Below are 25,990 nucleotides of genomic sequence, written 5' to 3' on the forward strand. Positions count from 1 at the left end.
GCGGGCTCGGGCGCTGACGTCTTCGGAGCGCGCCAACGTTCGCTGGGCGGTGCCGCGGCCTCGGCCCTCGCGGCCCCGCCTCACCGCCCCGCCCCCGGAGAGCGCGCGTCTCCCCGGGCTGTGTGGCCTCGGTAACGCCGGGCGCACGTCCACTCGCGGCCCGGCCAAGGCCGGCGCCGGTGAGGACTGACCACGGCCAGGCAGTCGTTTATTTGGGCCACCCGCTGACGGACCGCAGGTGACCGACGTAGACACGACGACAGCCTGTCCCTGCCCGTAGACTGGGAGGGAGGCGGCCGACTTCAGACCGGGGCTGAGGGCCTCGCGGGCGGGGCGCGGCCTCGCGGGCGGGGCGGTTCCCGGCTCTCCCACGTTGCTCGTGAGCTTAAGGGTGGCCCTGAGGCTCCCTCTTGCGCGCCGCCGGTCTGGGACTGGTAGTCTGACGCGGGCCGACCTCACATGCCTGACCTGGAGAGGATGCCGCCCCGCACGGTCCCGGCCGTGACATTAACATGCGGGCCGGAGGTCGGTTCTTTGACTCCCAGCAAAGTGTGGGCGTCGGGGTTCCACCATCGCCGACTAGTACAGATGGACAGCATGCCTAGGTTCAGATGCAGAGTCAGACAAAGTTTCGTAAGAAAATGGCAACTTTGTTCATAAGGCGACGTTGTTATCTGCGGGTGATGTTTCATGCATCCCACTTCGTGGATGAATGTTAATAGTTCGGTGTCCCACCCACTTCATTCTTTCCCGAATATGTATTGAGTATCTCCTGTGTGCCCCGCTGCGTTGTGGGTGCTGAGGATTCAGCAGTGAGCAGAACAGATAGAAATCTCTGACGGTCTGAAGCACGGGAAGGGAAGGCCAGGCCTGGGAGGGTTACCTGGGGACCCGAAGCTTGTGAGGGCGTGGCCAGGTGTCCACAGGCTGAATGAAACAAGTGATGCTTGGCTGAAGGACATAACAGTGCCAGCTGAGTAAAACTGAGGAGGAAAAGGAAGGTCTGGAAGTAGCAGTAAGGAGCACGGAGGACAGGTAGACTTCAGGAGAGCTGGCAGCCCCTCTTGAGAGGGCAGTACTGGAAGCCCTGGCCCAGGAGGCCGGTTCCTGCTGGAGCAAAAGAGAGAGAGTGATACTCAAGAAAAACCTGACTTTTCTGAGAACTATTTATTTAAGTGCTGAAATTTTATCTTATTAATTTTGATAGAAATTTCTCTTTCTTGTTCTCTAGACGTAGTATGCTGACCTTCATTAACATTATAAAATTAGTTTCAACAAACTGTGGAAGAGAGCCTTCTGTAGGCCTGCCCCAGTCACTGCCTCGGAGGAGGGAGGGCTGAGCCAGGCTGAGACCTGCCACCCGGAGTCCTAGTGGGGCAACGCCTAAGGTGACGGAGGTCACACATGCCCACTGAGGTCTCCCCCGTCTTCTGATTGTCTTTGGAGGAGGTGGCTGAGCTCGGGTAACAGGGCGGGCCTGGAACTGGCTGGCCCCGGCCCTGTGGTGACCGAGGAGGATCCTGTAAGCCTCTAAGCTTGCTCATGTGTAATCCTGGACCTCTGCAGCCCCGCTCCCAGGCGGTGAGGAGCCCATGATGTGATGCAGGTACGTGCTCAGTTCACATGGGCTCTAAGTAATGTTTATGCCAAGTGCACTGCAGAAACTAGGTTCTTTTGACTTGGAATCTGGCTTTAAGGTTTAGAATTCATCACAGGACACCAGAAGGACTCTAGTAGCCTGACTCCTGGACCGACTCCCTTACCCACCACAAGAATTGCATTTTTAGGAAAGCTGCTAAAATGTTGTACATTCATTTCACTCTTTTCAGTGCAGGTGTGTGTCAGTGTGTTCATGTCTCCCCAAACTTCACTTGTGGTAGCCCAGCTGCCAGTGAGACGGGGTTTGGAGGTGGGACCCCTTGGAGGTGATTGGGGTGAGGTGAGGTCACGAAGGCCCCTGTGGGAGTAGATGCCAGAGAGTTTGCCCCCCTTCCCCGCGGTGGGATGGCATCCCCTGCAGCCAAGAGAAGAGACCTCAGAGTGGAACTTACTGGGCTGCGCTAGGATCTCGGACACCAGCCTCCTGACAGCAAGGTGAACGTCTGCTGTTTAATCCCGTCTGCAGTACTCGTTACCGACTGTACGGTGTGTGCCAGCCCGTGCTGGTGCCAGTATATGCATGTGCATGTGTGTGTGAGCGCAGGTGTTTGCAGGTGTGTGCACACTCTGTACTGTTTCTGCTCTGCGTTCGGGTCTGTTTGCAGACCCCTGCCAGGTGCCTTGCCACCCACGGAGATTGTGCAGGACACTCGGCCACACCTGGGACTGTGTCACCATCCACCAGGACAGAAGGGCACACACAGGTGGGGCAGAAGGATGCTGTATTGCTTGTTCTCTTTTCTCATCATTCAGTTGATTCCTTTTTCTTTTACCCATTTTCTGCTTGCTGATTTTGCATGAAGAGGGCCACGAAGGTGGAACCTAGCAGTGGGAAAGCGAGACACCAATCCACCGCAGGCTCTCCCGCCACTGGGACATCCTCATGCAGCCCTGCAGGCCCCCGGGCGTCCCTCCACAGCCGTGTCCCTCCACAGCCTCAGCCCTGCCTTTCTGGGGGCCAGGGCTCCGGGAGCCCTTGGTTCTCTCTGCAGAAGCGCCGGGTGCAGGTGCCTGGGTCTGACAGTCGTCCCTTTCGCCTCCCTCGTCCCAAGGCTTAAACTCCGGGAAATCCTTCTCCACCCAGGGTCATAGAGATATTTTTATTCTAAACTTTTTTTTTTAATAGTTGAAACATTTCTCCTTAATTTTATTCCTCTGCTTTCCCATCCCCACCCAAGTGAGCCACTATCCTGAATTCTTTACTTTTCAAAAAAATTTTTACTGGACTGCAGTTGATTTACAATGTTGTGCTTGTTTCAGGTGTACAGCGAAGTGCTTCAGTTGTAACTGAGTAACTTTTCGTTACAGGTTATTACAAGATATTGAATACAACTCCCTTTGCTGTATAGTGTGCTGGTTGTTTATTTGATTTATATTTGGTAGTGTGTATCTGTTAATCCCAAATTCCTGATTTATCCCTCCCTCCCCCTTCTCCTTTGGTAACCGTAAGTTTGTTTTCTATGTCTGTGAGTCTGTTTCTGTTTTGAATGTAAGTTCATTTCTACTATATTTTAGATTCCTTATTTAAATGATATCATATAGTATTTTTCTTTCTCTGTCTGGCTTACTTCACTTAGTATGATAATCTCCAGGTCCATCGATGTTGCTGCAAATGGCATTATTTTATCATTTTTATGGCTGAGTAGTATTCCATGCATATACACCACAACTTCTTTAACCATTGATCTGTTGGTGGACATTTATGTTGCTTCTATGTCTTGGCTATGGTAAATACTGCTGCTGTGAACACTGGGGTGCATGTGTCTTTTCAAATCAGAGTTCTCATCTTTTCCAGATACGTGCCCAGGAGTGGGATTGCTGGATTGTATGGTAATTCTATTTTCAGTTTTATAAAGGAACCTCCAAACTATTCTCCATAGTGGCTGCACCGATTTACATTCCCACCAACAGTGTCGGAGGGTTCCCTTTTCTCCACACCCTCTCCAGCATTTATTTGTAGACTTTTGAGGATGGCCATTCTGACTGGTATGACTGTAGTTTTGATTTGCATTTCTCTAATAATTAGTGATATTGAGCATCTTTTCATGTGCCTGTTGGCTTTCTGGATTTCTTCTTTGGAGAAATGTCTGTTTAGATCTTCTGCCCATTTTTGGATTTGGTTGTTTGTTTTTTTCTTGTTGTTATTGACTATATGAGCTCTTTGTAAATTTTGGAAATTAAGCGCTTGTCAGTTGCATCCTTTGCAGATATTTCCTTCCACTCGGTAGGTTGTCTTTTTGTTTTGTTTATGGTTTCCTTTGCTGTGCAAAAGGTTGTAAGTTTGATTAGGTCCCACTTGTTCACTTTTGCTTTTATTTTTATTGCCTTGGGAGACTGACCTAGGAGAACATTCATACGACTTATCTCTGAGAAGGTTTTGCCTGTGTTCTCTTCTAGGAGTTTTATGGTGTCTTGCCTTATGTTTAAGTCTCTAAGCCATTTTGAGTTGATTCTTGTGTGTGGTATAAAGGAATGATCTAACTTCACTGATTACTTACGGCTGTCCAGTTTTCCCAACACCACTTGCAGAAGAGACTTTCTTTTCTCTACTGTATATTCTTGTCTTCTTTGTCAAAGATTAATTGACCATAGGTGTGTCGGTTTGTCTCTGGGCTCTCTATTCTGTTCCGTTGATCCATGTGTCTGTTTTTGTGCCAATACCACACTCTTTTGATTACTGTAGCTCTGTAGTATTGTCTGAAGTGTAGGAGGGTTATTCCTCCAGCTTTGTTCTTTTTCTTCAGTATTGCTTTGGCAATTCTGAGTCTTCTAGGGTTCCATATAAGTTTTAGGATTATTTGTTCTGGTTCTGTGAAACATGTCCTGGGTAATTTGATAGGGATCACATTACATCTGTAGATTGCTTTGGGCAATATTGCCATTTTAACAATATTCATTCTTCCGATCCAAGAGCGTGGGATATCTTTACAATTCCTCAAATCATCTTTCTTTTCCGTTATTCACGTTTTATAGTCTCAGTGTGTAAGTCTCTCACCTCCTTGGTTAGGTTTATTCCTGGGTATTTTATTTTCTTGATGTGATTTTAAACAGGATTCTTGTTTCACTTTCTCTTTCTGATATTTCATTATTAGTGTAAAAGAGTGCAGCAGGCTCTGTGTGTTAGTCCTTCCTGCTCCCTCGCTGACTTCGTTGGTCGGCTCTAGTAGTTCTTTGTGTGGAGCATTTAGGATTTTCTTTATATGGTATCATGTCGTCGCTTATAGTGACTACCTCTTCCCTCCCAATTTGGGTACCTCTTCTTTCTTTTTCTTGTCGACTGCTGTGGCTAAAACTTCCAGTACTACGTTGAATAGAAGTAGTGAGAGTGGGCATCTTTGTCTTGTTCCAGAATTTAGCAGGAAGGCTTTCTCGGCTTTTCACTGTTCAGTATTATGTTGGCTGTGGGTTTGTCATAAATGACTTTTATTATGTTGAAGTATGTTCCCTCTGTACCCACTCTGCTGAGAGTTTGTATCATGAATGGATGCTGAATTTTATCAAATGCTTTTCCTGCGTCTGTTGACATGATCATGTGATATTTGTCTATTCTTTTGCCGATGTGGTGTATCACCTTGATTGATGTGCGTCTGTTGAACCATCCTTGTGATCCTGGAATGAATCCAGTTTGATCTTGGTGTGTGGTCCTTTTTCTGTGTTGCTGGATTTGTCTTCTAAATATATTTTAAAATACGTTTTTTACAGTTAGGATTTCAGCCCACCTATATTGGGTTATTATATGCGTGGCCTGAAGCAGAGATACACGATGGTAATCCCTAGGGCCGCCACTGAAATATTTCACAGAGATGTTATCTTATTAACAATGCGAGTAAAATGGGATGCCTAGGGTTAATTACATAGGATTGCATAAACTGATGAATATAGTTATCATTTTTTGGTTTTGTCTGAAATGTTACTGACTTTTAATCTATGCTTTCTAATAGAACTGTTTACCAAATGTTTGTCTCCTTATCAGTGTTGAAATTTACTGTTTTACTTCCAGCCACACCATTGCCCCCAGTGTTGGGGATAGAAGGAGAATTGTCTAGGGGAGCTTTCACAGAGTAAAACTACTCTTGATGTGTCACATTTCTTGATCTAAGTCTCCCATCCAAGTACTAACCAGGCCCGACCCAGCTTAGCTTCCGAGAGCAGACAAGATCGGGCGCGTTCAGAGTGGTGTGGCCGTAGACTTTCTTGATCTAAGTCTGTTGCTAAAAGCACATGTACTACTTCTGTGTCACAACTGGGTGTAAGTGATAGAATGTATGGCCTATTAAAAAAAAATGGGATACGTAAAACAGTTCACACAACCCAAAAGAAAGCAGAAGAGGGTAAACACAGAAACAAGAAACAGAGGCACAAGTGAAAACAAATAATAAAATGATAGACTTAAAAGCAAACATGTCAGGAATTACATTAAGTGCAGCGGGGCTGAGCACACTCAGTGGCGGAGTGTCAGATGCTTCTGAAAACTGCGTGTTGTTGCCTTACAGTAGTGACAGTTTATCTCTATGCGCGTAAAATTCTCGAAATATAGAGACTGTCGGAATACTTAAAAGAAAAACCAACCATATACTGTCTACAAGCAACTCATTTTAAGTGTGAGTTTAAAAATAAAAGGATGGAAGGGGATACAGTATGTGAACAGTAACTAAGAAAACTGCAGAGTCTGTGTTAATACCAGACAAAGTCAACTTCAGAGCAAAGAAGATCGCCAGAGGCAAAGAGGGACGTTACACAACCACAAAGGGCCAACATATCAAGAAGACACAATAATACTAAATGTGTGTGCACCTGACACTGCAGCCGCACAATACAGGAAGCAAAAACTGACAATTTAAAGGAGAACTCGACAGACTCACAATTAGGGTTGGACATGTCAATGCTCCTCTCTTGTAATTGATGAAAAGGGGAGAGAACATAAACAAAGATCCAGAACAGAACAACACCGTTGACCACACACGTGCACACACCTATCCATGTACACATACACACGTACCCAGCATCCACTCTTGGAGTGCACATGACACATTCACCAAGCTGTGCCTGTCTTAGGTCATGATTCAAACTTCAGCAGATTTAAAAGAATTGTAATCATGTGATAGGACGTAATGACACAAAGCTAGAAATCTCTAACAGGAAGATACCATGAAATTCTCCAAACACTTAGAAGTGAACCCGTTCACTCCTAAATGTTCATAGGTCAAAGAGGAAGTCCCGGGGAAATCAGAATATATTTTGAACTAAATAAAATTTCAAAATTTACGGGATGCAGATAAGGCAGTGCTTACAGGGAAATTAGCAGCACTAAATGCCTACATTACAAATGGCAGTAGGTCTCCAGTCAATTAACCAAGCGTCCAACTTAAGGAAACACAATGAAGATGGAAATAAAGTACAATAAAATAAAATAAACCCACAGCAAGCAGAAGGAAAGAAAGAGTACAAATAAGAATAGATATCAACAAAATTGACAACAGCAGGGAAAAATCAGGGAAACCAAAAGCTGGTTCTTTGAAAATAGTACTACACTGATAAATCTCTAGCAATACAGAAAGCGTAAAAGACAGGATATACTTTACCAATATCACCATAAGCCTCAAAGACATGAAAAGGATGAAAAGGATAACCCACGAACAACTACACACACAGCTTTGAGAACTTAGATGAAATGGGCCAATTCTTGAGAAATGACAAAATGATAAAACTCACTCAAGATGAACTAGATAACCGGCACTGTCCTTAGGGTGTGTGTCCTCTCCACACCACCAAAGAGTTCATTCTCACAGGCCCTGACCAGGTGTCCCACAAATGCAGCTGAATTCTGACTGTCTGCCTGGAGATTGCACCAGAGTCCACAGGTCAAGGGCTCAGTCCCACGGGACGGCCCCCACTTCAGGTGCCAAGCCAGGTTGCCACCTGTGCTTGTGACCAACAGACGACAAGGAGCAGGTTCCCACGACCCCCTTCTCTGGTTCGATTGATTTGCTAGGGCAGTTCACAGAATCCAGGATACCAGTTTACTTACTAGATTGCTGGTTTATTACAAAGGATATTAAAGGGTACAGATGAACAGCCAGAGGAGAGATACACAGGGCTAGGTTTGGAAGGGTTGCAAATACAGGAGCTTCTGTCCCTGCGGAGTTTGGAGCCCAGCACGTGGACCCGTTCTGGTTCGCCAACCTGGAAGCTCTCTGAACGCCCCCCTTTATGGGTTTTCATGGAGGCTCCACCCCTCTAATCATGGGTGGTTCCCCTGGCCACCATACCCCCATCCTTGGGGGATTTCCTAGAGTCACCTCATTAACACAGACTCCGCGTGGTCGTGGGAGGCTTGTTATGGATATCAAGACACCCGTCTCACTTCCTGGCTCCGAGGGGATTTCAGGAACTGAGGCCAAAAGACCCAATGTCGTAAAAAGATGCTCCCGTTGCTCTTAGGAAATTCAAAGAGTTTTGGGATGAAGTCCAAAATACGTATGTATGATAAATCACAATATCACAGTCCCATAACCACTTTGAAAATTGAATTTGTAGTTACACCTACTGAAAAAGAAATCCCCAGGCCAAGATTGTGTCAATGGCATATTCTACCAAACATCTAAAGAAGAAATGGCACCAATACTGTTCAGTCTCTTCCAGAAAAATAGAACAGGAGCTAATGTGTCCCAACTCACCTTTTAAGGAAAGCATTGTCCTGATTCCCACACCTGGGAATACCAAAAAGAAAAACCTACAGACAACATCCCTCATGAGTAACTGCGGGGTCCTGCACATGTCGAATCGAATTCTGCGATACACAAAAAGAAGAATGCACCACAACTAAGGGGGTGTATCCTGAGAATGCAGAGTGGGTCATGACTTGAACTCTATCATCACAACCCCTCACGTTCATTGTTTAAGGAAAATGATCACACATCATATCAACTGATGCAGAAAAAGTATTTGACAAAATCGAACACCCATTCATGACACGAACTCTCAGTAGAGTAAGATCGGGGGGAACTTAGCCAGATAAGGGTCATGCAAAGAAGCCTACAGCTTACGTCACAGGTAATGACAGAAGTGGAGGCTCTAGCCCTGAAATCAGGAACAAAACAAAGAAGTGTACTCTCACCATCTTGAGTCAACATCATACTGGACGTCCTGGCCACTCCAGTGAAAAGGAAATGGAAATACATAGACTGGAAAGAAAGAAATAAAACTGTCTTCATTCACAGACGACGTGATTATCTGTAGAGAAAATTCCAGAGACTGTGTGAGGAAAGCTGGTGCACAACTGCACGAGTTGCATGCAAGATCACAACAGAAAGATCGAAACTGGAAACCAGGAATTTTAAACATAAAACATAGAATAGCTCCCAAAGTACCGAATCCTAGGTGCATATCTGCAGAAAACATGCAGTGGATTTCTCTGTGTTGAAAACTATGAAATTCTGAAGGTAGATTTTTTTTTTAAGTTTTTGCATTTCTTTTTTTAAGTGATTCCTTTTGGGAGGGGAAGTAATGAGGTTTATTTATTTATTTTAATTTTAAAAAATTTAATGGCGGTACTGGGAATTGAACCTAGGACCACACACATGCTAGTCATGCACTCTACCACTGAGCTATACCTTCCCCCCAACAAGGAAGAAATTTTAAGACAAATAAACGGAGAGACATACTATGTTCATGGGTGGAAAGCCTCAACATGGTACAGGTGTCAGTTCTCCTTAAATTGATCTATAGATTAACTGCAATTCCCATCAAAATCCCAGCAAGACTTTTTGTAGATACAGACAAGCCGATTCTAAAATTTATGTGTGAAGGTGAAAGGATTAGAATTGCTGCAACAATTACGAAAAAGAAGCATAAAGTGTAGAGTCCTCTTACCCACTTGGAACACTGGCTCCGCAGTCGCAGTGACGAACGCAGCGCAGTGTTGCTGAAGGCTGGGCACGCAGTCGATGGAACAGACAGAGCCCAGAAATCGGTCCTCACGCACACGGCTGCTGATCTGACAAGGCACAGAGGGAGAGGAAGGGTGTCTTTTCAACAAATAGTGTGGGAACAACTGGATAATCACCAGCAAAAAAAAGGAATCTTGATCTAAACCCATAACTTACATAAAGATGAACTCAAACAATGGGCCATAGGTCTAAATGTAAAATATGAAAGTATGAAATTTTGAGATTAAAACACAGGCCAAAACCTTGCTAACCTGGAGTTAGGTAAAGAGTTTATTGATTTGACATGAAAAGCAAATTCCATCAAAGGAAAAATTTGTACACTAATGTGAGTAGAGCTGTCGAGAGGGCCAGCTGTTTGGAAAGCAGTCTGGTGGCAGCTGGTAAAACTGAAGTGTAGGATCTTTGCCCAAGAACCTTCTCTCTTGGGAATCGGGCCTCCCCGCAGAAAGGAGCTTCGTCGTGAGGATGCAGTGATGCTGGTGCAGCTTCGCCTGTGGGCCAAGGGGATAGCCACACGGAGAGGGCGGCTGGACACCCACCAGCACCGCCACAGCCCCAGGGAGGCTGAACCCTGGCACTGCTCAGTCAGCACTCAGCGTGCACTCCCGACATTGGGAGCGGCGGGGAGACTGCCCCGGGGAGGCGGAGGGTGAGTGCTAACCCCCATGAAGTGCGGAGCCCTGCTGTGAACCAGCAACCACCTGCGTGTGCACAGGCCGAGCACAGCGGCCTCCGGGGAATCACACGCAGCTGCAGAGACGTGTCGGGAAGATTACACACCATTTGCACGGGCTCTCTTGGAGGGGGCTGATGCTGCTGCGTGCAGGGGTAGGAGAAGGCTCCCTTCAGAGCCACTAAATGGAAAGGAAGAGGCATAGTTTTAAAACCCCAGGGAAGGTCACATTTACGTGAGTCTGAAATTCCCACGTGTGGGTAGGCACTTGCAAGGGAATTAATGGAAAAGAAAAGATTGGCCTGTGGAGGTGCAGGTCAGGTGGTCCAGAGTTCAGCAGAGCACAGAGAGTGGAGGCCAGGCTCGGAGGACCCTGCGGGAGGGGGTGGGGAGCCCACTCCTCCTGGCGGGGTCAGTGCCCGCTGGTGCCTGCCAGGTGGGGTCAGCTCCCACAAGGACCTTTGTTCTGCCCAAAGGCCCTGAAGGACTTTAAGAGAAACAGGATCTCCTAGAGTAAAACCTTCTCCGTTTCCACTGGAAGTGGGTCTGGGGAGGCTGTACCATTTCGCTGAGGAACTATGGAGGCACCTCGCTCTGTACTGAGCGCACAACAGTTGGCGGTTAATAAGTGTTAAAGGAGTGAGGGCACCACCTCGCTCTGTACTGAGCACACAACAGTTGGCGGTTAATGAGTGTTAAAGGAGTGAGGGCACCTAGGAATGTCGAGGTGTCCAGGGAGGTGCGGGGAAGCTACAGGAAGGCGCCCTGTGGCTAAGGGTTCATGAGAGGCAGCCTGTGGACAGGGCACGGGGATGGCTACCAGCACCTTGGAGGAGAGGTCTGGAGAGCAGCCTGGTGAGCACTTCTCAAGAGCCAGCCGAGCAAGCACTTGGGCAAAGGCTCATTTTAAACCCAGGCACCGGTCCTGCGGGCAGGGTGCCCCGTCCTGGGCAGGGCCTGACTGCCAGGCTGCTGGAGGGCCAGCTCTGCTCCTGGATCCCGGGAGGGAGGGCAGGTCGCAGGCAGCTCTTCTGCCCTCGTTTTCCTGAAGGGCCACGTTTGGAGACGTGGCTTTTCCCGAGGAGGCTGTCAGTGGGAGGAAGCCTCCTTTTGAGCTCACAGCTCAGCTGGACCCACTGCTGCCTCGGGACTGCTGGCCTCCGTGTCGGGGCTCTGCTGTGGACCTGGGCTTTCTGCACGCAGGACTCATCTGATGGGATGAGACACTCTCTTTCCTTCTGTTCCGCTGCGTTAAAAAAGGCCATGTGGCCAGTGAGTCCGGCCGGTGGCCAGCACTGAAGGACCAGGAGTTTGTGTGTCCAGGATCCCCCCCCAAATGGGAGACCTGGGCACCTGTTTGCCAAAAAGACTTGCTTTAAAGAGGTCTAGGACGCAGTCTTTAGAATGCAAGCACCTCTTTTATTGCTCAGATTTTATGGTAGCTCGTTGCCACAACGCTTTGTCAGCCAGTGGCAAGTTAATGCACTTGTGTCCGCGCTCTGGTATGCTCATGCGTAAATTCCATTTTTCCGGGGCGTGGCCGTGGACCGTTGTGTGTCTTCGTTTGGTTTCCGCGTGTTCCTTGCAGCACCGAGGAGCCCATCAACGCGTGTGTTTGCTGAGCCCGCTCCCTCCTACAGGAGGTTTTGTTGACACCTTGAGATTGTCTACAGTCAGTCATGACCTGTGCAAGCACCGAGTTTTATTTGTTCCTTCCCAATCGATCTGTGTTTCCTGGCCTTGCGGAAGTGGCCGGAACTGGCAGGGCTGCCCTGAAGAGAGCGGAGAGAAGACTCCCCAACTCCGACCCCAGGGAAAGGCCCATGTGTCCAGTCAGGCGGGGTGCTGGCCGTGGGGAGAGCAGGGACCCGGGGCACACGGGGTCCAAAGCTGGTGGGGCGTGGCATCGAGCATCACGCCCCACAAGGGTTTGGTTCTTCCCTGCAGTGATAACGGATCCATGGATAAGAGATGACGATGAAGTTTGCGGGGCACCACAGGGTCAGGTGACGCTGCCTTGCCCGCCAGAGGGAGGGACCGAGGCTCAGTTCAGTAGCTCATGGATTCAAGACAGATGGAAAGAGGCAGAGAGAAGGATGGAAACAGAGACTTGAGAGAAGGAGACGAGACAGAAAGGCAGACAGAGACGCAGCAGTGGAGGGAGCCTTCCTCTGAGACTCTCCCTTTGGAGTGAGCCCTGGGGTGGGAGCCCTGCTGGCCAAGCTTCTGGACGTGGGAGCAAGTGCCGGCTGCCTGGAGTCCTCGCCGGGCCTCCGCACATCCCCAGCCCCATTCCTGGCTCCCCAGGGGTCCGTTAGGTGACGCAGGGCACCATGCTCACCTCGGAATTCAGGGATCAAGGAGGGGGTTCTTTTGGTTTTAATGGGCACTTTTGACTTTTCGGTGTCAGCAAATCGGAAGGGATGCGTGGTCACTGCATGTGCACAGTGACCTCTGATGCATCCTCGCTTCTCTCACGCCTGGTTTTAGGGGATGAAAAGCAGCCCCCGTCTCTCAGTACCCACCCCCGGGTCGAGATCCACTGTCTCAGGAAAGCGGTCGGACGATCAGCGCCAAGCAGGCCGGGATCCCGGGCTGGTCCTGCGGAGGACGGCGCCTGTGGGCAGGCACTCGCCACCGAGCGGGCAGACCCTCGGGGTGTGAGGACCCAACACAGAGCATCTCTGGGGACTAGGGGACGGAGATCTGGGCACCTCTGAGCAGAGCAGCCAGTGGAGGGAGCCCCTGGACTCTAGACCTTCCGGGAGCGGACCCCTCCTCACCCACCCCTGCCCCTCCCCTACTCCCAAACGCCCTCACCCTGCCCACCTGCACCCCCTCCTCTCAGCCTAGCCCTGCAGTCCTCAGGGTCCTGTCCTGTAGTTGATAAATAACCTAAGTTGCGAAGGCTCCCCAACCCCCCTCACTCTCCCCCGAATTCCACAGTGTCCAGGTGCCCAGCGGACATCATACCTGAACGTCCGCATGTGGTGGGGACCAGCAACCACAGCCGGCTTTCTGCTGGTGACCAGGTGCACACCGTGCTCCAAATGAGCTCAGCAGAAATGAACCCTGAGAACCCGCCACCAGGCAGCGAAGCGGCGAGGAGTTCTGGACCCGCAAGTCCCCTGACTCCCCCGCTCACCTCCCGAGCCTCAGCTCCTGGCCTCCACAGTCAGGTGAGGACACCTGTGTGCTGACCTGCGTGCAGGAGAGCGCGAGCACGGCTTCCATCCTGTGCTTCTCAGGAGCTGTCCCTGCACCACGGCCTGTGGACAGGCTTGTGGGCGCGGGGCCTTTGGGGAGGACCAGCTCCTGGGCCGACACCCGCTGTGTTCTCCTGATCCTCTGCTGTCTGGCCCTCCTGCCTCCCGCCTCCCAAGTCCATGACTGACCCACTGATGTCAGGGTCTCTTGCTGCTCTGGTGAAACACATTCAGACACCAGGTTCTTCTGAAATACACTGTGGCCGCGTCCCACGTGCTTGTCAGTGTTGTCATTTCTGAGTGTTTCTAATTTCCAGTTAGGTTTCTTCTTTGATCGCTGAACCATCTAGAGGAGAGTCTTTGTTTCCAAATGACTGCATTTCTTTCATCACAAGGGTTTACTGAGGGCGTCTCATGGGGAGTCACTGTGTTCTGGGTGCTGGCCATGCACCAGAGAGCACTCTGGTTCCATTTGTGGACTTTGGGTACACACGCATTTTCAACATGTTCTAAAGTTTTGATTCTGCAGTTTTCCTCTTGAATATCAGAAAACACACCCATGCATTTTCATAACCCTTTGTTAAGGTCACAGGCCCATGAAGCAGGGTGCCTCCTTGTTACAACAGCCCTGCTGCCCAGCACCACAAGGCCACCTCCTCCAGGAAGCCCTCTCGAGTGCCTTCAGACTACACATGGGGCTGGACGAGGATGCCACCTACCCCTACCCCCTTCCCAGGGAAGGGTCCGAACCAACAGTGCCTTCCTTCACCCAGTCCATCTACTTCCTGAGTTGGGCTGGCCAGGCTTTGAGACACCTTGGGAGAACCAACTCGCTGGCCTTCCCTGCCAAAGCCTGGCATGACAGCAGATGTGTGCATTGAGCCCCTCACTCCACCCCTTGAAGGACTGTGGGGTTCACATAAGAGGAGCTACTCCCCTGGTCCCTGGGCAGCCTGGCCACAAGGCCCCACGGCTCTCCGGTCTTCAGAGGCCTCAAGCTGAGCTGGGAGCCCAGCAGGGGTTTGAGCTGCAGGTCTGAGCCGCAGGCCTCTGTGTCCACGTGCAGAACAATGAGGGGCCCAGCGGAGTGCAGGGGCCGCCCTGGGACCGGCACAGCCCTTCGGCCTGGGAGCACCAGGGGTCACAGAGTGGGGCCGACCGATCGCAGGCTCAGGCTCCCTGCTCCTCTCTCAACCTCTGCCCTCCCACTGCCCCCAGGCAGGCCCTGCACCCCCAGGACGTTAGCCTCACCAAGCCTGCCGCTGAGGCCTGCAGGGAGAGGCCGTGGTGCACGTCTGGGCACATCCTGGACGCGGCCCCTGTGGGGGAAGGGGCTCGACTCCCTGGAGTTTTCGAGGACTTTTTCATAGTTGATTCTGACCTTAATGGACTGTTATCAGAAAGCATTCCCTCATGATACTGATTCTCTAGTGTTCGTTGAGATTTGCTTTCTCCCCAGGATACAGTCGGTCTTCCTGCCGGCGGCACATGTGCCTGAAAAGCCTGCACGACCTATAACGAGCAGGCAGAGCATCCGTGTGTGAGCGCCACCCAGCCCATCAACATTCGTGGGGACGTCTGTGAACCGTGCACCTCTGTACCCCTCGCTGGTTCCGATGCGCGGGACGGGGGTGCGTCGCACCCCACTCAGGCTCTGCCGGTTTGCGTGTCGGTCCTTTGAGTCCTGTCGCTTCCCAGGGCCGGCGCGCCCCTGACGGCCAGGTCCCCAGGGCTGCTGCCCCACGCCTGCCTCCGGCTTCCCTGGCCAGCACCCCTCCGGCACCGCTGCCCGTCCAACACTGAGGCGGCCTTGTCACAGCTGCTGCAGGCAGAGCTCACTCACTTGCACTTAAAACCACGATTTGGAGCCGGTAAGTCTGGTCCCTTCAGTTACTACAGCTACTGATGTGCTTGGGTTTCTTTTCGCTGTCTTTCTTTGCATCATGTTCGCCTGGCTTTTCTTTTTATTGAGGCAGGAACACGTGAGAGCTCCCCTCCTACCGTCTTGTGAGCACAGCCCCGTGCTGTTAGCCACGGGCACCTCTGGAACGGACCTTCCTGCACACCTGAACTGTTTGCACCTGGTGGACTACAAGCCCCGCCCCGGGGACCCACCGTTCTACCCTCTGCTGTTGAGCCTTTTTCAATGATGCCCTGAAACTCCAGGAAGCTTGGCTGTCGTGCTGCCCCTCCCCTCTTAGCTCTGCCCCTCTGCAGCTCCTGGACCTTCTCCTTGGGGGCTTTTGTCCCCTCAGGCAGTCCTGCTGAAACGGGGATGCCTCCCCTCAGCCTTAAAGACCTGTGGTCAGTCCAGGGAGGCAGCTTCTCAGCAGAACCCAGGTGGGGCTGGAGCCTGGAGGTCCCAGGCCTGGGAGTCCTCTGGGCCCGCGTCTGGGGAAGCCCCCACCCTCTCCAGCCTTCATCTCCGTGTCTGAACTATGTCAGCATCAGATGCCGACCAGGGGCCCAAGAAGGAGCCCCTCCACCAGCCAATGAGGGTCCCAGGGAGAGGCTGCTCTGGCAACTGTGAGGACCCCCATGAGCCGTGAGGTGGGCGGGCTGCTCGTCTGCCGCTCGGCCCGAGGGCACCTGAGCATCTGGAGTGTCTGCAGTCCCTCTGTGCAGCCTGGCCCAGCTCTGGTCTCCTATCACTGTCCTGTCACTGCGGCTTGACCCCGCAGGCCACCGCGGTCTTCGTGGACGCTGCCTGCCGGACCCTGGGGAGAGGCTCAGTCCCTGAGTTGGCTGGAGGAGGCGGTCTGCGGCCGAGGCCACTGTCACCTAGAACTGGCAGGGGCAGGGCCTGAGCGCCTGAGTTGAGCTCAAGTATTCCCTGCCCCAGACGCACCAGGATGATTTCCAGGCATGCATCTTAAACTCAAGGTCCTTCGGGACTTCTGCTACGTGTCCAAGAGCTATCCAGGGCCCAGAGACCAGACCAGACGCCACAGTGCCCACGTGAACTTCAGGAAACAGTGGGAATCAGTAAGGTTCCCGGCGAGGAGTGCTCAACAGAAAACTGGAGTGGGACAGTGGGGGCCCTGAGTCTCAGGGGGCCAGGGAGGGGCAAGAACCTGATCTTGTCCCCAGCCTGCTGACTCCTGTACCACCGTCCACGTCCATGCCGGGAGGGGGTGAGGACCCAGGCCGGTACCCCAACTGGACGTGAGATTGCCCTGTTGGGATGAGCCTCTCCCCGCATCACGACACAGGGGAGCCCAGGGAAAATGTGGTGCCAGCCATCTCGGGACCGTGACCCGCCGATGTGAACGTTCATGGGGACAGAAAGTCAGCAAGATCATCTGGGAAGAGCCTGGGAAAGTGCTGAGGGAGAGAGCTCCCCCAACCAGCCCCCAAGACGCGCCTGCTGTGGCATTGCAGCAGGAAGGAAGGCAGACCTTTGTGAGGAGACAGAATCCTGGAGGGCGTAGGAAGGGGCGGATGCAGCCCCAGAGCAGCCAGGTCTCTGCGAGGGGGGGCCCTAATCAACGGCAAGGGAAACGTGAACGGCGGGAGGTTGTTTGCTCTGCTGGCTGTCTTCAACGGGAGCAGTTTCTACAGCTCAGGTTTTTACAAGGCCAAAAAAAAGGGAAGTGGCGTGAAGAGACAGTTCACAATGGAAAGGAAGCAGCGATGAAGCGTCCTTGCTTGCCTGGCTCCCAGCAGACATGCAGAGTGTAACCGAGAGCAATGTCACCAGGCACCTCCCTCCTCGGCCCCAGTCAGGGCCGTGGCCGCTCGTGAAGGCCAGGAAATCTCAGAGAGTCTGGCTGGGGGTCCGTGGCCGCCTTAGACACGCTCAGTAAGAGCTCGGTTGCACACAGGTGACCAACAGCATGCTTGCATTTGGGAACAAAGTGCGTTAACATCCCTCCATGGGATCTTCCAAATTTGCCAAAGCAGAAAAACATGAGTGCCCATCCAAAAGAATTTGGACATAAGCCATGATGAGTCCTTAAAAGCCAGGTGACACGGCCATTCAACAGGACACACGTCCGAGGTGGGAGAGGAAGGTTTCTCAGCTACTGGTGAGTGAGTAACGCCCAGTGAAACCGTGGGGAGGACCCGTGCACACCTGTGGAACACAAAGCACCTGTGAGGGTGGGAGTCCTGAAGCCATGACGATGGGCTGAGGGCTGCTGGGAGAGGGACCGGCCTCCTGTGGACACTCGTGGTGACAGGCCCTCCCCCTGCGGTGCTAGACCTTCCAGCCAAAGGGCTCAGAACTGACCAATCGCTGACTGGAGCCTCATAGTGCCTTAGAATGGCAGGGACCCCACAGTTCCACTCGCGGCCTGGCACCCACTCTGCTTCGTGACTCATGGTATCTGACCTACTTTGACCCTCGCCTGCCCTTCTACAACCCACCTGCTTAGACATCTTGGCTGTTGTAGGAGGAGGGAGAGGGCGCTGCAGGAAGAGGGGAAGGCTTACGTGGAAGATGGAGGAAGAGAAGAGATTGATATGGGAGGAAAGATGGATGCAGGAGATGGAGGAGGAGGAGAAGGGCAGGACCAGGAGGAGGACCTGGAGATGGAGGTGGCAGATGGAAGAGGCAGATGGAGGAGGTGGGGGGGGGGGGACAGTCCAGGCCAGCCCAGACATCCTGTGTAGGGACAGGGTGTGGTCCCCATATGGGTTGCACTCAAGTGGGCCCCTGGTACTGTCCATGGACCCAGGGAACCTCGGAGATCTGGATGAGGCCAGTGTGGGAAATGGCTGTACTCATTAAGTCAAACCTCGAAGGCTTAGGCCTGATGTCAGTGTCCTGCCAGCACCACTACGCTCGGGGGTGAGGAGCGAAAGAAGGCCGGTCCAGGTCGGGGGACTGGCTGGTCCTACAGGGACAGGTGCAGGCCGGGCTTCCGTGTCCTTCCTCAGCATCCCCTGTGTGGTGACAGGACCCTCCAACTGGGCCCTTGACCTCGGGGTTATTAGTGGAGACCTTGTCCTGGATCCATCCTGGGTGGGAGTGGCAATGACCCTCCACTTCTGCCCGCTGCCCGGTACCCACTCTGCTTCGTGTCTGTAGGCATTTCACGCCCTCGTGGTCTCTGACCTGCTATGACGTTCACCTGCCCTGGTTCCACCCATCGGACGCGACCCCTGCTCCCATCCTGGATGGCGCTGCTGGTCCAGGAGCGAGAAGTCCTAAAGGTGACCGTGACCTGCCCCTCCTTCCTTATGAAACCCTGATGGACAGACACCATTCAGGGCTGACTTGGACCTCCCTGGGCTCTCGCCTCAACGAGGCTGATCCCTAACACTGTCCCTGAGCCAGGCTCTCGCAGCCGCCTCCTAGCTCTGTGGGTGAGGCCTGTGATGGAGGTGCCATGTCCCCTGTGAGGAGTCCCAGAAAGAGCATCAGTATATTATGCAGAAGAGGAGGAGGGAGCAGAGGATGCAGGAAGGGGTGGAGGATGAGTGAGACGTGGAGGAGCAGGAGGAGGAGATAGATGGAGGCCGGGGGAGGGGACCTGGACACAGGAGGACAGACATGGGAGTGGGGAGGGAGGAGGCAAGGTGATGGGGAGGAGGAGAGACTGGAGGAGATGGATGGAGGGGAAAAAGGGGGAGGCGAGGTGGACGGAGCTGCAGGGGAGGAGCAGATGGAGGAGGAGGGGAGGCAGGGGAAGATCATGGCGGTTCCAATGCAGGGAAGGAGGACAGGGACTCGGGGGCCAGGGGGCTGGAGGAGGACGGTGGAGAGGCCGGAGGAGGGATGAAGGCTGGACAAGTGGTAGACTAGTCAGTCAGAGGGGAGGATGGAGCTGAGGGAGAGATGGGGTGGAGGAGGGAGAGGAGGACGTAGGAGGGCGGGGAGGACGAGGGCAGGGCCTAGGGAGCCCTCCAGAGCCACTGTTCACCTCCAGGCCCTGTGCTGTGTGAGCTGGATTCCAGACGTGTCCCGTCCGACCTGCCCGACATTCAGGGACACCTGGCCAGGTGAGGGCATTTTCCCTGTCGCCTCCCCTAGTGCAGCGCCGGCCCCCAGTTCTCTAGATGTGTCACCCGCCCCCATTCCCCAGGCGTGGCCCTGAACGACCGCGCCTTCTGTGTGTCCTCTGGGGACTCACGTGGCTGGTCCCTGAATGGGCACAATGAGGCCTTTGCCCTCCGCCGCGGTCAGAGCTGTGGGCGGGAGATGGTCTCTCAGCACAGACACTGCCTGAGTTCAAACTTGTCATCCTTTCCCCAGACCAGCCCCTCTTGCTCAGCCAGTCCCTGAGCTGATTTCACAGCCACCGCCAGTTAAGAGTGAGGTCGAATGGAGCAGACACGAGCACCGTGGCCTGGGGACCCCCGTTCCGGAACCCTGAACCCCCACGTTGGGTGTCCCTGGGGGCCCATAGGCCCAGGAAGAGCTCAGTGGGCAGGAGCCAAGGTGTGTCCATCCTGGGAGCCCCTGGGGTCGTTCTAATCCACGCAGTTTCTCAGCTGGCACCTCCAGGGTCTCCTGGGGCTGAGCCGGTGGGGACTCTGGCTAAGAGAGCTGCTTTTCTTAGATCCGCACATCATCAAATGTAGCTGTTAAGGTTTACTTTTCAGTGGTTTTCAGAGTGTTGATGGAGCTCTGCAACTGTCACCGCCGTTTCCACAGTTCACTGCCCCAAGGAAGAGCCTCTATCCACTGGCAGAGAGGCCCCCAGCCAGCACCCCCGGCCCCTGGCGCCCACTGACCCACTTCCTGTCTCTGCACATTTCACGTCGAGGGACTTGTCCGTGGTCCGTGCGTCCAGTTTCCTTCCGTCAGCCTGATGTCCCTGCATGTCCGGTCCCCACTCTATGGGTGACTGTGCCCCTGCAGGGACAGACCACATTTTGTTCTTCCATCCGTCCGTCCAGGGACCCTGGATTGTTGCCAGCTTTTCGCTGTGTGTTTCCCTGTGCACGTGTCTGTACAGGTGTCTGAGTGCCTGTCTTCACCTCTTTGGGGACACACCTAACATGGACTTGTTGGGTCATAAGGTGACTCCACCTTTACCTTTTGGAGAAACTACCAAACTGTCCTCCACGGCAGCTGCACCACGTTACAATCCTGCCGGCAACACAGGAGGCCCCAGTGTCTCCCCGTGGTTAGTAGCCACTCCAGTGGGCGAGACGCCCTGTCTCCCTGTGGTTCTCCTGACGGCCACTGACGTCGAGCGTCTGTGCCTGTGTGCCTTGTTCTCTGCAGTCGGGTGGACTTAGGAGAGATGTCTGTCCGAGCCCTTTGTTCGTTTTCTCCAAGGGCTGTCTTCTGATGGCTGAGTGCTGAGTTGTTACACACACTGTGTACTAGACCCCTTATCAGGTAGGTGGTCTGCAAACGTTTTTATGCACAGTGAGGGTGGTCTTTTCACTTTCTTGATGGTGTCATTTGAGGCACAGAAGTTTTTAATTTTGATAAAGACCAGCTGATTCTCTTTTTCCTTTTGATGCCCATGCTTTTGATGCCTGGGCCGGATGGGACCCCCACTCACCCTGCTGCATCCCTGGACCGACCGGCAACCGCCTCTCCTTGTCTCAGTGCTCCAGCTCAGCAGTTGGCCTGGGCTTCCAGCCCACTCCTCGCTCCTGGCTCCTCACAGCCTCCCCCACCCCCCGGGGCAGAGCTTCAAGGCTGCAGGGAGTGGTCTGTGAGCGGAGGGGAGCGTGAGCCTCGACCCACCTGCCCTGGATGTCGGCCACCCCAGCAACATCTTCCTCTCCGACCAGACAGACCGCCGAGCTGCCTCCACGGCACCAACTCCACGCTGTTGGCTCTCTGGCACTCTTCAACGCAGTGGCGTCTTTGGATTTTGTTGTTTTGCAGCATCGGACATGGAGAAGCTGGAGACCATCCTGGTGTCAGAATGGGCAGAAATAACAGCCAGATACGCACAGGTGAGGCCCTTCCGGGGTCAGACCCAGGAGAAGTAGGTACGTCCCCGGTGGGAAGCAGCAGCCCAGGTGGGGCTTCCAGGCAGCAGGAGCAGGTGAGGGAGGCCGGTTTGGTGCTGGGTGACTTTCAGAAGGTGCTGGGCTTCCTGGGCTGCAGGGAGGGAGGAGCCACCCTGCCCCTCCTCCTCCACACCTGGGGCTCCAGGCTTGCCCTCACCACGAGGCCCCCCAGTGGACCCATGGGAAGATGCTGACCTCTGGCTCCACAGAGTCACCGACCATCCAAGTTTGTTGTGGTGAGTCATCTGGACAGCCCTCCAGCTCATCTTGGGGACGATTTCCATTGGCAGAAACAAGTCTCTGGAGGCAGGACCCATCTCCCCAGCTCAGGGCCTTGGGCCCTGGTGGCCACCGCGGGTCAGAGTCTGCACCAGGCTTGAGCTGAGGGAACTGGGGGACGTGGCAGGGGCAGAGCTGGGCGCTGGTGCAGGCCTGGGCCTCAGCCATATGGTCTCCACGCCTGCCTGGGGGAGGGGCCAGGGCATCTGGTCAGCAGTGGCTCTACAGCAGGTGGCCACAGGGTGATGGCATCTGGACACAGGTCTCCGAGGGCTCCAGGGGCCCAGGCGTGCACCCTTGGGGGACAGGCACGAGGGGCAGTGACAGGTGCGCCTCAGGCGCTGGAGGGACTGCCAGGGGTGCTGGGCAGGTAGGACCCGGCCTCAGAAGCTCAGGGAGGGTGAGGGAGGCAGGTGGAGTTTACAGCCGAAGATGACCTGCCCCAGGGTCTGGTGCGGGGAGGAGATTTGGGGGAGGAGGCCAGGCCCGGTGGGGGACAGCAGGGACCAGATGACCCTTGTGTGTACCTAGTCGGAGCTGGCCTGCAGCGGGGCTGAACTGCTGGGGGAGGGCAGCCCGGAACAGGGCAAGGCCTCGGGGAGCAACTCACCTGAGACACCTGGGCTCTCAGGCAGAGGAGGGGGAGGGGAGGGGCAAAGTGGGGTGACCTGCATCAGCAGGAGGGGCACCTCTTGAGGGGGCTGCTGTGGGACCGCAGCCCCTCCCGAGCCAGCTCCAGGCGTCTCAGCTCCCTCAGAGGATGCCACCTCCAGCCGGGCTGTGTCAGCCCTCTGCCCGGCCACCAACACCTTCCTGGGGTCAGCCGTTCCCGTGGAGTCTCTGGGGATGAGACCTTGGGGTTGATGGGGGTGGGCCCGGGCCTTTGGGGCAGCTGGCCTGGTGCAGGTCCTCGCGGCTCTGCGTCTCCTGCCTTCCAGGGAGGAGCAGCTGCCCAGCCTCAGCATCCGAGGCCCCAGCACCCACAAGGCGAGGGTGAGCGCCCATCCTCACTGCCCAGGCAGGAGTTGGGAGGCAGGAGGCGGTTGTGGGCGGCGCTGTCTGCACCCCTGACTGCAGAGCTGTCAAGAGGCGTCCTTGAGCTGTGCGGGGCCTTTCCTGGCTCCTTGAGTTCACTCACAGCAGGGCCACGCTGGGAGAGCTGGCAGCCTGGCTAACACCACCAGGTCCCATTTTGCAGCAAAAAGCCCAGGCAGCAGCCAGGCCTCCGTCGGCTCCAGGAGATGCTCTCCAAAGCCCCGTGCCTCGGAGAGGAGAGGGCCCGGAGCCGGCCGGCGCCGAGAGCAGCAAGGCAGGCGCGGGCCATGCGTCCTGAGGTGGCCGCCCCTCGGCCCGCACCGTCCTCTCACCGGGAGACGCCTCACTGAGAGGCCCCTGCACACCCCCGAAGCTGGGTGCCCCCGTCACAACCTTGGCCCAAGGAGTGCGGCTGTGTCACTGGAGCTCCGAGGCCAGGCCCAGGCGACTCAGCGCCACCTGCCCTCGGGGCCCGGAGCCACCACCCGAAACGTCCACCACCCTAGGGCCACCATGCTGCTGGCCTCGCAGAGACAGGAGCCCAGGGTGTGAGGACGAGTGTGAGGGGCCCCGCCGCCCCCGGCACCTGCAAACCTGGCCAGAGAGTCTGGGAGGTCTCCTGTGATGGGCCAGGTGGGCGTTGTGTTCGACCTGTTATCCTAGAAGGCAGCCCATCGGGTATGTAGACAAGAGGGTGGGGCTCTGTTCCAACAGGTAACTCCATTTTAAACTGCTGGCTGTTTTGCAGGATGGGGGACTCGTTTAATGGCTTCGGAGAATCACAACACCATAACTGGGGAAGGCCGTGGACACTGGGGAAGAGGCCAGTCGAGTGAGAGAGGAGACACTCAGGAAAGAAAAAACTGACAACCAGAACTGTATGTCACTTTAAACCTTTCACTCTGCAAAAGGCCCTGTTAAGAGAATGAAAAAGAGCTACAGACTGCGAGAAAATCTTGGCCAATCATGTACCTAATAAAGCTCTTATGCAGAATAGAAACAAAAACTCTAAAACCCAATAATAAAACACATGAGCCCATTAAAAATGGTCACAAGATATGAACAGACAATTCAACAAAGAAGACACACACACACACACACACATAATGCAGATACACGGTGTGTGTGTGTACACAGCAGACAAACACAGGAAAAATGCTTATTCTGGAAACAACACGGTGCCACCTCACAGCTGCTAGAAAGGCTGAGACCCGGAGCAGTGGCAGCACCAAATGCGGAGAGGATGTGGAGCAACAGGAACTCCCATCCATCACTGTTTGGGATGCAAATGGTGCAGCTGCTTTGGAAGACAGGTGGTTTCTTAGAAGACTAACCATCTGTTACCATGAGATACATTAATCATGAGTTACCATGAGTATCTTCCCAGATAACTGAAAATGTGTAGCCACGTAAAACCAGGATGCAGTATTCACTGCTTCATGCATGATCACTAAAAACCAGAAGCCACCAAGATGGTGTCCAACTGGAGAATGGACAGACTGTGGAATTCCCTAACATGGACTACAGGTCAGTGATGCTACTGGTTCACTCAACAGCTTGGATGAATTGTAGCCACATTCTGCTGAGTGAAGAATCCAGACCCGCGTAGGACTCCGCTCACATGACGCCCTGGAAGAGGCACGGCCGCGGGGAGGGTGAGAGTCAGCGGGCCCCAGGGCTGTTGGAGCGGGGCCCAGCTGGACCAAGGCTGTGCCCGCTCCACACGAGATGGAAACCACGGAGCTGTACGTCCCAAGACTGAACTGTTAGGTAGGCAAACTAAAAAAGGAGAAAATAAAACCTCATCAAACTGGACACCTGGCACATTTGCATTTCGGTGAATGTAGACTTTACTCCAGAAAAATGTTAACACTGAGGCACCTGGAAGATTCCCCGGCTCTTTTGGCTTATTTCCGAATCATGCCTGTTGTGTCATCAGGGTGTGTAGACAAAATACCATGAACAGCATCCTCTGGAAACTGTCCTCTGGTCCCCTCTGTCCCATGTGCTGGCGGCCTACTCCGTGTACAACACCGTGAGCATCCCCGTCAGGTCACAGGCACACACGGTCACAGAGACGGGGCAGGGGGGCTCGCTGATCTCAAACTGGGAGGGAAAGGCAGGGGTGCAGACTGCGCTCTGCACAAAATCGGCACCTCCTCCCGGGCTTCACGAGCCCAAGCTTGGCGGAGCTGCCAGGTGGCTGCCTCGGTGCCAGTGTCTCAGGGCGAGCGCACGCCTGGCCGAATGAGCACTGCTGCAGTCAGGAAACTTGACTCTGCTCCTGCAGAAGCCGCATCACCACTCAGAACCTTAGCGGGGGTGCAGGTTCCCAGTGACCCACAGTCCCATGTGACCCACCGAGAGGCAGCTCCCAATGGCTGCTCCTGCCCCACCCACTCTTTCCAGAACATCCCCTCAAGGGACACCAGCTGAGATGGCCCACGGGACGCCCACAGCAGGCTCCTGGGCCAGCTCCCTGGCCACGTGCCCTCCCAGGCACCCACGTGTGTGCTGGTCAGGCCTCCACCTGCCCGGACAGCAGGACCTCTAGCCCAGATCCCACTCACTGCCCTCCAAGCCTCATCTGAGAAAGGGGACCCAAGGATGGTGCCCAGAGCCCCGTGGTGCTGGTGCCTGGGATGGGCTGGGCTGGGGCTCTCCTGGTGTGTCTCCTGGGCTGCGTGAGTGCAGCTGAGCCGGAACCTGTCCAGGAGCTGAGGCGTGAGTGGGGTGGGGGTGAGGAGGCCTCGGGGGTCCCTCCATGCAGGTCTGGCTTTTGCAGGAGGTGGGCTACTGCCAGGGCAGGAACCAGGTCGTGGCCGTCCTGTTCATGTTCTTGAGTGAGGAGGATGCCTTCTGGGCATTGGCCCAGCTGATGACGGACCAGAAGCACACTCCATGCATGGTAGGTGACTGCTGTGGACCGCTGGATGTGACTCAGGGCCAGGACAGTCTCCCTGCAGAGTTCAGCCAGCAGTGGGGCTGGCAGGGACCCTGCCCCATCCATGTCACCATCAGCGAAGGGCACGGCTCCCCACGCTGCCCTCGGGGTCTTGCAGGCGTGGCCCTGAGTCCGGTCCTCGTCCAGATACCTCTCACACCCCTGCTGGTCCTTCTGCCTTCTGTCTGTCCCCGAACCCATCCACCCTCCAAGCCCAGGTGGCTGAGTACCCCTCCTGCACCCCTAGCCTGCTCCCCAAGCCCAGAGGCCATGCACCCTATCCCACCCCGTGGGCAGCACACCTTGCCCCTCAGTGCTGGGA

At 54.3% G+C, this 25,990-nt stretch overlaps 1 long non-coding RNA gene across 17 annotated transcripts; it reads left to right on the plus strand.

Annotated features, from left to right (window-relative positions):
• The first annotated feature begins 103 nt into the window (after window positions 1–103).
• LOC105069972 (uncharacterized) lies at window positions 104–25,619 on the plus strand. 17 transcript variants are annotated; one of them, XR_012509446.1, is made up of 9 exons: window positions 146–13,460; window positions 14,947–15,358; window positions 15,464–17,515; window positions 18,520–18,644; window positions 19,361–19,433; window positions 19,687–21,646; window positions 22,628–22,682; window positions 22,888–23,357; window positions 23,473–24,539. It is a non-coding gene; the product is annotated as an uncharacterized LOC105069972 (long non-coding RNA). The 17 variants fall into 17 exon arrangements; XR_012509442.1 differs by having other exon boundaries at window positions 104–238; window positions 1,232–13,460; window positions 19,687–23,357; XR_012509441.1 differs by having other exon boundaries at window positions 145–525; window positions 1,232–13,460; window positions 19,687–23,357.
• The last annotated feature ends 371 nt before the right edge of the window (window positions 25,620–25,990 follow it).

The sequence above is a fragment of the Camelus bactrianus genome, chromosome 10 (assembly GCF_048773025.1).
Source record: "Camelus bactrianus isolate YW-2024 breed Bactrian camel chromosome 10, ASM4877302v1, whole genome shotgun sequence".
Lineage (NCBI taxonomy): Eukaryota > Metazoa > Chordata > Mammalia > Artiodactyla > Camelidae > Camelus > Camelus bactrianus.